A 15,798-nucleotide genomic window follows, 5' to 3' on the forward strand; every position below is an offset into this window, starting at 1 on the left:
CTGAGAAACTGACCTGAACAAACTCATCAATCAATTAAGCACTGACCCAAACACAGGCATCACTTGAAGCACTCACTTAAACACAAATATCATTCACTGAAAGACTGACCCAAACACTGTCATCAGTCACTGAAGCACTGACCCAAACACAGACATCACTGCAACATTGACCAAACACAGACATTAATCACAGAAACACTGACCCAAACACAGACATCAGTCTCTGAAACAATGACCTAAGCATAGACATCACTGAAAAACTGACCGAAACACAGTCATCAATCAATGAAGCACTGACCCAAACACATAAATCACTTGAAGTACTCACCTAAACACAAATATCATTCACTGAAACACTGACCCAAACACTGTTATCAGTCACTGAAGCACTGACCCAAACACAGACATCACATCTAAACTGACCCAAACACAGTCATCAATCAAAGAAGCACTTACCCAAACACGGACCACAATCACTGAAACATTGACCAAATGCAGACATCAATCACTAAAACACTGGTCCGTACACTGACATCAATCACTGAAACACTGATACAAAAAAAATCAATCACTGAAGCATTGACCGAAACACAGGCATCACTTGAAGCACTGACCAAACACAGACTTTAATCACTGAAACACTGACCCAAACACAGACATCCGTCACTGAAACACTGACCCAAACACTGACATCACTGAAACACTGACCCAAACATTGCCATTAATTACAGAAACACTGACCCAAACAATGACATCATTCACTGTAACATTAGCACAAACAATGACATCACTGAAACACTAAGCCAAACACACAATCAATCACTGAAACACTGACACAAACTCAGACATCAATCACTGAAACACTGACACAAACTCAGACATCAATCACTGAAACACTGACACAAACTCAAACATCAATCACTGAAAAATTGATCCAAATACAGTCATCAACCACTGAAACACTGATCTATCACAGCCATCAGTCACTGAAACCCTGACCCAATCACAGACATCAACCACTCAAACGCTGACCCAAACACAGATATCACTGAAATATTGATGCAAGCATTCTCATCGATCACTGAAACATTGACCAAAGCAAAGACAAAAATTATTCAAACACTGACCTAAAGGGAGACATTACCAAAACATGGATCCAAACACAAATAGCAATGAGGAGAAAGTGAGGTCTGCAGATGCTGGAGATCAAAGCTGGAAATGTGTTGCTGGAAAAGCGCAGCAGGAAATGTGTTGCTGGAAAAGCGCAGCAGGTCAGGCAGCATCCAGGGATGCTGCCTGACCTGCTGCGCTTTTCCAGCAACACATTTCCAGCACAAATAGCAATGACTCAATCACTCAAACACAGACATCACTTCAACACTGACACAAACATAGTCATCAATCAATGAAGCACTGACCCAGCCAAAGATATTACTTGAAGCACTGACTTAAACACAAACATCAGTCACTAAAACACAGACCCAAACACTGTCATCAATCACTGAAACATGGACTAAACACAGACATCAATCACTGAAACACTGATCCAATCATTGACATCAATCACGGAAACACAGACCCAGACACAGATATCAATCAGTGAAGCACTGACCCAAACACTGTCATCAATCACAGAAACACTGGTCCAAACATTGACATCAATCACTGAAACACTGATCCAAAAACAGACATCATCACTGAAACACCAATCAATCACATCCATCAGTAACTGAAACCCTGACCCAATCACAGACATCAACCACTCAAACACTGATCCAAACACAGATATCACTGAAATATTGATGCAAGCATTCTCATTGATCACTGAATCATTGACCAAAGCAAAGACAAAACGTTTTCAACACTGATCAAAAGGGAGACATTACCGAAACACGGATCCAAACGCAAATCGCAATGACTCAATCACTGACCGGAACATTGCCATCAATCACTGAAACACTGGTCCAAACACAGACCTCAATCACTGAAACACTAACTCAAACACAGACATCACTTCAACACTGACCCAAACATAGTCATCAATCAATGAAGCACTGACCCAACCTCAGATATTACTTGAAGCACTGACTTAAACACAAACATCAGTCACTAAAACACAGACCCAAACACTGTCATCAGTCACTGAAACATGGACTAAACACAGACATCAATCACTGAAACACTGACCCAATCATTGACATCATTCACGAAACACAGACCCAAACACAGATATCAATCAGTGAAACACAGACCCAAACATTGTCATCAATCATTGAAACACTGGTCCAAACACCAACATCAATCACTGAAACACTGATCCAAAAACAGACATCATCACTGAAACACTGACCCAAACACAGATATCACTTGAAGCACTGACCCAAAGACAGCCATCACTGAAACACTGACCAAACACAGACATTAATCACAGAAACACTGACTCAAACATAGACATCAACCACTGAAACACTGACCAAACACAGACATCAGTCTCTGAAACAATGACCGAAGCACAGACATCACTGAAAAACTGACCAAAACACAGTCATCAATCGGTGAAACATTGACCCAAATACTGACATCACAGAAACACTGACCCAAACACGGACATCAATCACTGAAACGCTGGCCCAAAAACAGTCAACAATCACTGAAACACTGACCCAAAAACAGTCACCAATCACTGAAACACTGACCCAAACACAGACATCAGTAACTGAAACAATGACCTAAGCATAGACATCACTGAAAAACTGACCTGAACAAACTCATCAATCAATTAAGCACTGACCCAAACACAGGCGTCACTTGAAGCACTCACTTAAACACAAATATCATTCACTGAAAGACTGACCCAAACACTGTCATCAATCACTGAAGCATGGACCCAAACACAGACATCACTGCAACATTGACCAAAGGCAGACATTAATCACAGAAACACTGACCCAAACACAAATATCCCTTGAAGCACTGGCCAAACACAGGCATCAATCACTGAAGCACTGACCCAAACACAGACATCAGTCTCTGAAACAATGACCTAAGCATAGACATCACTGAAAAACTGACCAAAACACAGTCATCAATCAATGAAGCATTGACCCAAACACATAAATCACTTGACGGACTCACCTAAACACAAATATCATTCACTGAAAAACTGACCCAAACACTGTTATCAGTCACTGAAGCACTGACCCAAACACAGACATCACGTCTAAACTGACCCAAACACAGTCATCAATCAAAGAAGCACTGACCCAAACACGGACCACAATCACTGAAACACTGACCAAATGCAGACATCAATCAGTAAAACACTGGTCCGTACACTGACATCAATCACTGAAACACTGACACAAACTCAGACATCAATCACTGAAACACTGACACAAACGCTGACATCAATCACTGATCCAAATACAGTCATCAACCACTGAAACACCAATCTATCACAGTCATCAGTCACTGAAAACCTGCCCAAATCACAGACATCAACCACTCAAACACTGACCCAACCACAGATATCACTGAAATATTGATGCAAGCATTCTCATCGATCACTGAATCATTGACCAAAGCAAAGACAAAAATTATTCAAACACTGATCTTAAGGGAGACATTACCGAAACATGGATCCAAACACAATTACCAATGACTCAATCACTGAAACACTGGTCCAAACACCGACATCAATCACTGAAACATGGACCCAAACACAGATATCACTTGAAGCACTGACCCAAACATAGACATCACTTCAACACTGACACAAACATAGTCATCAATCAATGAAGCACTGACCCAACCACAGATATTACTTGAAGCACTGACTTAAACACAAACATCAGTCACTAAAACACAGACCCAAACACAGATATCAATCAGTGAAACACTGAACCAAACACTGTCATCAATCACTGAAACACTGGTCCAAACACCGACATCAATCACTGAAACACTGATCCAAAAACAGACATCATCACTGAAACACTGACCCAAACACAGATATCACTTGAAGCACTGACTCAAACACAGACATTAATCACAGAAACACTGACTCAAACATAGACATCAACCACTGAAATACTGACCCAAACACAGACATTAATCACAGAAACACTGACTCAAACATAGACATCAACCACTGAAATACTGACCCAAACACAGACATTAATCACAGAAACACTGACTCAAACATAGACATCAACCACTGAAATACTGACCCAAACACAGACATTAATCACAGAAACACTGACTCAAACACAGACATCAACCACTGAAACACTGATCCAAACATTGCCATCAGTCTCTGAAACAATGACCGAAGCATAGACATCACTGAAAAACTGACCACAACACAGTCATCAATTGGTGAAACATTGACCCAAACAATGACGTCACAGAAACACTGACCCAAACACTGACATCAATCACTGAAATAGTGACCTAAACACTGACATCAATCACTGAAAGACTGACCCAAACAACATTCATCATTCACTGAAACAATGAGTCAAATAGAGTCATCAATCTCTCAACCACTTACCCAAACACAGAGATCACTGAAACATTAATCCAAGCATTCTCATCAATCACTGAAACACTGATCAAACCAAAGAAAACAATCATTGAAACACTGATCTAAACAGAGACATTACCGCAACACTGATCCAAACACAAGCATCAATCACTCAATCAATAGTACAAAAACAGACAGCAATCACTGAAACACTGACCCAAACACAGACATCAATCACTGAAACATTGTTACAAAGACAGACATCAAGCACTGAAACACTGACCCAAATACAGTCATCAACGACTGAAACACGGACTCAAACACTGACAGCACTGAAACACTGGCCGAAACATAGACATCAATCACTGAAACACTAGCACAAACACAGACATCAATCAGTGAAACACTGACCCAAACACAGACATCAATCACTGAAACACTAGCACAAACACAGACATCAATCAGTGAAACACTGACTCAAACACAGACATCAATCACTGAAACACAGACCCAAACATTGACATCAATCGCCCAAACACTGACCCAAACACAGACATTAATCACAGAAACACTGAGCCAAACATAGTCATCAATCACTGAAACACTGAGTGAAACACAGACGTCAATCGTTGAAACATTGACCTAAACACAGACATCAATCACAGAAACACTGAACCAATCATTGATATCAACCACTGAGGCACTGACCCATACACTGACCAAACCAAAGACAACAATCATTGAACCACTGATATAAACAGACACATTACCGAAACACTGATCCAAACACAAATATCAATCACTCAATCACTGACAAGAACTTTGACATCAATTACTGAAACACTGACCAAAACACAGACATCAATCACTGAAACACAGACCCAAACGCTGACATCAATCACTGAAACACTCACCCAAACACTGACACCAATCACTGAAACACTAACCCAAACAAAGACATCTGTCACTGAAACACTGACACAAAGACAGATATCAATTACTGAAACACTGATCTAAACATAGATATCACTTGAAGCAAAGACTTAAACACACACACTAGTCATTGAAACACTGACCCAAACACAGACATCAATCACTGAAACACTGATACAAACACAGATATCACTTGAAGCACTGACCAAACACATACATCAATCACAGACAGATATCAATCACTGACCCAAACACAGACATTAATCACAGAAACACTGAGCCAAACATAGTCATCAATCACTGAAACACTGAGTGAAACACAGACATCAATCGTTGAAACATTGACCTAAACACAGACATCAGTCACAGAAAAACTGACCAAAAACAGTATTGCATAACTGAAACACTGACCCAAATAGAGTCATCAACCACTGAAACACTGACCCAAACACTGACATTAATCTCTGGAAACCAGATCCAAACACAGGTATCACTTGAAACACTGACCCAAACACAGACATCAATCACTGGAACACTGACATGAACTTTGACATCAACCACTGAAACACTGACCCAAACACAGACATTAATCACTGAAAAACTGACCCATATATTGACATCGATCAAAAATACACTGAAAAAAAGAAAGTCATCAATCACTGAAACACTTACCCAAAAAGAGTCATCAATCACTGAAACACTGTTCCAAATACAGTCATCAACCACTGAAACACTGATCTAAACACAGACATCTATCACTGAAACACTGACCCAAATACAGTCATCAACCTCTCAAACACTGACCCAAACACTGACATCCCTGAAACATGGATCCAAGCATTCTCATCGATCACCGAAACACTGAGAAAACCAAAGAAAACAATCATTGAAACACTGATCTAGATACAGACATTACCAAAACAGTGATCCAAATACAACCATCAATCACTCAAACACTGACATGAACTTTGACATCAACCACTGAAACACTGACCCAAACACAGACATTAATCACTGAAAAACTGACCCCAAAACAGACATCAATCACTGAAACACTGACCCATACATTGACATCAATCACAAATACACTGACAAAATGAAAGACATCAATCACTGAAACTCTGACCCAAACACAGACAGTAATTACAGAAACACTGAGCCAAACATAGACATCAATCTCTGAAACACTGAGTGAAACACAGACATCAATCGTTGAAATATTGACCTAAACACAGACATCAGTCACAGAAAAACTGGCCAAAAACAGCATTGCATAACTGAAGCACTGACCCAAACACTGACATCAATCACTGAAACACTGACCCAAACACAGACTTTAATCACAGAAACACTGAGCCAAACATAGTCATCAATCACTGAAACACTGAGTGAAATGCAGACATCAATCGTTGAAATATTGACCTAAACACAGACATCAGGCATTCTCTATGAAAGTGCTTGCGAGACTGTGACTATGTCTGGAAGAGGAAAGGGCGGTGGGAAAGGTCGCGCCAAGGCGAAGTCTTGGTTATCCCAGGCTGGCCTGCAGTTCACGGTGGGCCGTGTTCACAGGCTCCTGAGAAAGGGCAACTATACTGAGCGTGTGGGTGCAGGAGCGCCAGTCTATCTGGCTGCAGTGCTGGAGTATCTCACGGCTGAAATCCTGGAGCATCATCCCCAGGCACCTGCAGCTGGCCATGCGCAACGATGAGGAGCTCAACAAACTGCTGGGAGGGGTGACCATCGCTCAGGGCGGGGTGTTGCCTAATATCCAGGCCGTGCTACTACCCAAGAAATCTGCCGCTGGGGGCGCCGCTAAAAAGTGAAGGTAGTAGTCTTAAATCTGACAACCCAAAGGCTCTTTTCAGACTGAAGAGAGAGCTAAGAGCAGCAAGGAGGGGACATGAAAAGTCCTTAGTTGGTAGGATTAGGGAAAACCCTAAGGCTTTCTATAGGTATGTCAGGAATAAAAGAATGACTAGGGTAGGAATAGGTCCAGTCAAGGATAGTAGTGGGAAGTTGTGTGTGGAGGCTGAAGAGATTGGGGAGACACTGAATGAATACTTTTCATCAGACATCAATCACTGAAACACTGACCCAAACACAGACGTTAATCACAGAAACACTGAGCCAAACATAGTCATCAATCACAGAAAAACTGAGTGAAACGCAGACATCAATCGTTGAAACAGTGAAGTAAACACATACATCAGTCACAGAAAAACTGACCAAAAACAGAATTGCATAACTGAAGCACTGACCCAAACACTGACATCAATCACTGAAACACTGATCCAAACACAAACATCAATCAATCAATCACTGATACGAACTTTGACATCAATCACTGAAACACTGACCCAAACACTGACATCACTGAAACACTGACTCAAACATAGACATCAATCACTGAAACATTGGCACAAACATAGACATCAATCACTGAAACACTGACCCATACATTGACATCAATCACAAATACACTGAACAAATGAAAGTCATCAATCACTGCAACACTTACCCAAAAAGAGTCATCAATCACTGAAACACTGTTCCAAATACAGTCATCAACCACTGAAACACTGATCTAAATACAGACATCAATCACTGAAACACTGACCCAAATACAGTCATTAACCTCTCAAAAACGGACCCAAACACTGACATCACTGAAACATGGATCCAAGCATTCTCATTAATCACTGAAACACTGACAAAACCAAAGAAAACAATCATTGAAACACTGATCTAGATAGAGACACTACCGAAACACTGATTCAAACAGAAACATCAATCACTCAAACACTGACATGAACTTTGACATCATCCATTGAAATACTGACCCAAACACAGACACAATCACAGAAACACTGACCCAAAAACAGACATCAATCACTGAAACACTGACCCCTACATTGACATCAATCACAAATATACTGACAAAATGAAAGACATGAAGCAAATGAAAGATTGACCCAAATACAGTCATCAACCACTGAAACACAGACCCAAACACTGACAGCACTGAAACACTGACCGAAACACTGACATCAATCACTGAAACACTGACCCAAACACAGACATCAGTCACTTAAACACTGACCCAATCACTGAAACACTGTCCCAAATACAGTCATAAACCACTGAAGCACTGATCCACAGGCACCACTGAAACACTGACACAAACACAGACATCATTCAATGAAACACTGACCCAAACATAGACATCAATCACTGAAATATTGACCCAAACACAGACATCAGTCACTGAAACAATGAGCTAAACAGAGACATCAATCAGTGAAACACTGACGCCAAAACTGACATCAATCACTGAAACACTGAGCCAAACCCAGACATAAATCACTGAAATATTGACCCAACAACAGACATCAGTCACTGAAACACTGACCAAAACACAGACATCAATCACTGAAACCCTGACCCAAACACAGACATTAATTACAGAAACACTGAGCTAAACATAGACATCAATCACTGAAACACTGAGTGAAACACAGACATCAATCGTTGAAATATTGACCTAAACACAGACATCAGTCACAGAAAAACTGACCAAAAACAGTATTGCATAACTGAAGCACTAACCCAAACACTGACATCAATCACTGAAACACTGACACAAAGACAGAAATCAATTACTGAAGCACTGACCTAAACATAGATATCACTTGAAGCAAAGTCTTAAACACACACATCAGTCATTGAAACACTGACCCAAACACAGAAATTAATCACTGAAACACTCACCCAAACACAGACATCAATCACTGAAAAACTGATACAAACAAAGACATCTGTCACTGAAACACTGACACAAACACAGATATCAATCACTGAAACACTGAGCCAAACATAGTCATCAATCACGGAAAAACTGAGCGAAACACAGACATCAATCTTTGAAACATTGACCTAAACACAGACATCAGTCACAGAAAAACTTGAAGCACTGACCAAACATAGACATCAATCACTGAAACACTGACCCAAACACAGACATTAATTACAGAAACACTGAGTCAAACATAGTCATCAATCACACAAAAATTGAGTGAAACACAGACATCAATCGTGACCTAAACACACAGATCAGTCACAGAAAAACTGACCAAAAACAGAATTGCATAACTGAAGCACTGACCCAAACACTGACATCAATCACTGAAACACTGATCCAAACACAAACATTAATCAGTCAATCACTGATACGAACTTTGACATCAATCACTGAAACACTGACCCAAACACTGACATCAATCACTGAAACACTGATCCAAACACAAACATCAATCAGTCAATCACTGATACGAACTTTGACATCAATCACTGAAACACTGACCCAAACACTGACATCACTGAAACACTGACTCAAACATAGACATCAATCACTGAAACATTGGCACAAACATAGACATCAATCACTGAAACACTGACCCATACATTGACATCAATCACAAATACACTGAACAAATGAAAGTCATCAATCACTGCAACACTTACCCAAAAAGAGTCATCAATCACTGAAACACTGTTCCAAATACAGTCATCAACCACTGAAACACTGATCTAAACACAGACATCAATCACTGAAACACTGACCCAAATACAGTCATCAACCTCTCAAAAACTGACCCAAACACTGACATCCCTGAAACATGGATCCAAGCATTCTCATCGATCACTGAAACACTGACAAAACCAAAGAAAACAATCATTGAAACACTGATCTAGATACATTCATTACCGAAACACTGATCCAAACACAAACATCAATCACTCAAACACTGACATGAACTTTGACATCATCCATTGAAATATTGACCCAAACACAAACATCAATCACAGAAACACTGACCCCTACATTGACATCAATCACAAATACACTGACAAAATGAAAGACATGAAGCAAATAAAAGATTGACCCAAATACAGTCAACAACCACTGAAACACAGACCCAAACACTGACAGTATTGAAACACTGATCTAAATACAGACATCAATCACTGAAACACTCCCAAATACAGTTATAAACCACTGAAGCACTGATCCACAGACACCACTGAAACACTGACACAAACATAGACATCAATCACTGAAATATTGACCCAAACACAGACACCAGTCACTGAAACACTGAGCTAAACCCAGACATCAATCAGTGAAACACTGACGCCAAAACTGACATTAATCACTGGAACACTGATCGGAACACAGACATCAATCACAAAAACACTGACCACAACACTGACATCAATCACTGAAACACTGACACAAACACAGACATCAATCACTGAAATATTGACCGAAAAACAAATGTCAATCAATGAATCACTGATCCAAATACAGGTATCACTGAAACACTGATCCAAACATTGACATCGATCACGGAAACACTGACCCAAACATTGACATCAAACACTGAAACACTGGCAAAACACAAACATCACTGACACAGTGATGCAAACACAGACATCAATCAACGAAACATTAACCAAAACACAGATATCAATCACTGAAACACTGTCCCAAACTCAAACATCACAGAAAAACTGATCAAAAACAGTATTGCATAACTGAAGCACTGACCCAAACATTGACAACAATCACTGAAACACTAACCCAAACACAGACATCAGTCACTGAAACACTGATCCAAGCACAAATATCAATCACTCAATCACTGACACGAACTTTGACATCATCCACTGAAACACTGACCCAAACACAGACAACAATCACTGAAACACAAACCCACACACTGACATCAATCACTGAAACACTCACCCAAATACAAACATCAATCACAGAAACACTGAACCAATCATTGATATCAACCACTGAGACACTGACCCATACACTGACGAAACCAAAGACAACAATCATTGAACCACTGACCTAAACAGACACATTACCAAAACACTGATCCAAACACAAATATCAATCACTCAATCACTGACAAGAACTTTGATGTCAATCACTGAAACACTGACCAAAACACAGACATCAATCACTGAAACACTGACCCAAACACAGACATCAATCACTGAAACACTGAACAAAACACAGACATCAATCACTGAAACACTGACCAAAACACAGACATCAATCACTGAAACACTGACACATACATTGACATTGATCACAAATACACTGACAAAATGAAAGACATCAATCACTGAAACTCTGACCCAAACACAGACATTAATTACAGAAACACTGACCCAAACATAGACATCAATTACTGAAACACAGACATCAATTGTTGAAACATTGACCCAAACACTGACGTCAGTCACAGAAAAGCTGACCAAAAACAGTATTGCATAACTGAAGCACTAACCCAAACACAGACATCAATCACTGAAACACTAACCCAAACACAGACATCCATCACTGAAACACTGACACAAAGACAGACATCAATTACTGAACCACTAACCTAAACATAGATATCTCTTGAAGCAAAGACTTAAAAATACACATCAGTCACTGAAACACTGACCCAAACATAGACATCAATCACTGAAACACTGATACAAACACAGATATCACTTGTAGCACTGACCAAACACATACATCAATAACTGAAACACTAACCCAAACACAGACATCCATCACTGAAACACTGACACAAAGACAGACATCAATTATTGAACCACTAACCTAAACATAGATATCTCTTGAAGCAAAGACATAAACACACTAATCAGTCATTGAAACACTGACCCAAACACAGACATCAATCACTGAAACACTGATACAAACACAGATATCACTTGTAGCACTGACCAAACACATACATCAATAACTGAAACACTAACCCAAACACAGACATCAGTCACTGAAACACTGACCAAAAACAGTCTTGCACAACTGAAGCACTGACCCAAGCACTGACATCAATCACTGAAACACTGACCCAAACACAGACATCAATCACTGAAACACTGACCCAAACACTGACATCACTTAAACACTGATCAAAACCTAGTCATCAATCATTGAAGCACTGACCTCAACACAGATTTCACGTAATGCACTGACGTAAACACAAACATCAGTCACTGAAACAATGACCCAAACGCTGTCATTAATCACTGAAACACTGATACAAACACAGACATCACTTGAAGCACTGACCTAACACAGACATCAGTCGCTGAAACACTGACACAATCATTGACATCAATCAGTGAAACATTGACCCAAACACTAACATCACTGACACACTGATTGAAAAATAGACAACAATCACTGAAACACTGACCCAAAGATATCATTTGAAGCACTGACCAAACACAGACATCAATAACTGAAACATCGGACCAAACACAGACATCAATCACTGAAACACTGACCCAAACACAGACATTAATCACTGAAACACTGAGCCAAACATAGACATCAATCACTGAAACACTGAGTGAAACACAGACATCAATGGTTGAAACATTGACCTAAACACAGACATCAATCACTGAAACACTGACCTAAACATTGATAACAACCACTAAAACACTGACCCAAACATAGACATCAGTCAATGAAGCGCTGACCCAAACATAGATGTCAATCACTGAAGTGCTGAACCAAACGCAGACATTACTGAAACACTGACCCAAACACAGACATCAATCACTGAAACACTGACCCAAACACTGACATCACTTAAACACTGATCAAAACCTAGTCATCAATCATTGAAGCACTGACCTCAACACAGATTTCACGTAATGCACTGACGTAAACACAAACATCAGTCACTGAAACAATGACCCAAACGCTGTCATTAATCACTGAAACACTGATACAAACACAGACATCACTTGAAGCACTGACCTAACACAGACATCAGTCGCTGAAACACTGACACAATCATTGACATCAATCAGTGAAACATTGACCCAAACACTAACATCACTGACACACTGATTGAAAAATAGACAACAATCACTGAAACACTGACCCAAAGATATCATTTGAAGCACTGACCAAACACAGACATCAATAACTGAAACATCGGACCAAACACAGACATCAATCACTGAAACACTGACCCAAACACAGACATTAATCACTGAAACACTGAGCCAAACATAGACATCAATCACTGAAACACTGAGTGAAACACAGACATCAATGGTTGAAACATTGACCTAAACACAGACATCAATCACTGAAACACTGACCTAAACATTGATAACAACCACTAAAACACTGACCCAAACATAGACATCAGTCAATGAAGCGCTGACCCAAACATAGATGTCAATCACTGAAGTGCTGAACCAAACGCAGACATTACTGAAACACTGACCCAAACACAGACATCGCTGAAACTCTGACCCAAACACAAACATCACTCACTGAAACTCTGACCCAAACACAGACATCACTCACTGAAACAATGACCCTAACACAGATATCAATCACTGAAATACTAACCCAAACACAAACATCAATCACTGAAACACTGACCAAACACAAACATCACTGATGCAGTGACCTAAACACAGACATCAGTCACCGAAGCATTGACCCAAACTCAGACATCACTGAAACTCTGATCCCAACACAGACATCCATCACTAAAACACTGACCCAAACACTGACATCAATCACTGAAACATTGACCCAAATACAGACGTCAATCACTGAAACAATAACCCAAACATTGATATCAATCACTGAAACACTGACCCAAACACAGACATCAATCACTGAAATACTGACACAAACACAGACTTCAGCCACTGAAACAATGGCCAAAAAAGGATTTGAATCACTGAAACACTGACCTAAACACAGACATCAGTCATTGAAACACTGACCCAAATAAAGACATCCATCATTGAATCATTGACCCAAACACAGACATCAATCAATGAAACACTGACCCAAATATTTATATAAATCGATGAAGCACTGACCCAAATACAGGCATCAATCACTGAAACACTGACCCAAACATTGATATCAACCACTGAAACACTGACCCAAACACAAACATCACTGAAACATTGACCCAAACACAGACCCAAATACAGACATCAATCACTGAAACACTGACCCAAACTCAGACATCACTCAAACACTGACGCAAACACTGACATCAATCACTGAAACACTGACCCAAACACAGACATCAATCACTGAAGCACTGAACCAAACACAGGCAACAATCACTGAAATATTGACCTAAACACAGACGTCAGTCACTGAAACACTAACATAAACACAGACATCAATCACTGAACCACTCACCCAAATGCAGACATCAATCACAGAATCACTGACCCAAATACAGATATCAATCACTGAAACACTGTCCCAAACTCAGATATAAATCAATGAAACACTGATCCAAGCACAGACATCAAACACTGAAACCCTTACCCAAATACTATCATCAACCACTGAAACAATGATCCAAACACAGACATCAGTCACTGAAACAATGGCCCAAAAACAGACTTAAATCACTGAAACACTGAACCAAATACAGACATCGTCACTGAATCATTGACGCAAAGATAGTCATCAGGCATTGAAACACTGACCAACGCACAGGCATGAATCACTGAAACACTGGTCCAAACACAGACATCAGTGACTGAAGCAATGGACCAAAAACAGACTTGAATCATTGAAACACTGACCCAAAGACAGACATCACTGAAACTCTGACCCAAACACAGACATCAACCAATGATTCACTGACCAAAAACAGACATCACTGAAGCATTGACCCAAACACAGACATCAATCACTGAAACACTGACCCAAATACAGTCATCAATCACATGAAACATGGACCCAAACGCTATCATCAATCACTGAAACACTGACCCAAATACAGTCATCAACCACTGAAACACTGATCCAAGCACAGACATCAAACACTGAAACCCTTACCCAAACATTATCATCAACCACTGAAACACTGACCCAAACACAGCCATCACTCACGCAAACAATGGCCCAAAAACAGACTTGAATCACTGAAACACTGACCCAAACACAGACATCAATCACTGAAACACTGACCTAATTACAAACATCTGATATTGAATCATTCACGCAAGCATAGACATCAATCACTGAAACACTGACCCGAACATTGATACCAATGACTGAAACACTGTCATAAACACAGACATCAATCACTGAAACACTGACCAAAAACAGACATAACTGAAAAGCACTGACACAAAGACAGGCATGAATCACTGAAACACTGACCCAAATATAGTCATCAACCACTGAAACACTGATCCAAACGTAGACATCACTGAACACTGACCGAAACACTGAC

This window comes from Chiloscyllium plagiosum, unplaced genomic scaffold, assembly GCF_037043375.1.
Source record: "Chiloscyllium plagiosum isolate Xiang-an unplaced genomic scaffold, Cpla_swu_hap1 HiC_scaffold_11, whole genome shotgun sequence".
Lineage (NCBI taxonomy): Eukaryota > Metazoa > Chordata > Chondrichthyes > Orectolobiformes > Hemiscylliidae > Chiloscyllium > Chiloscyllium plagiosum.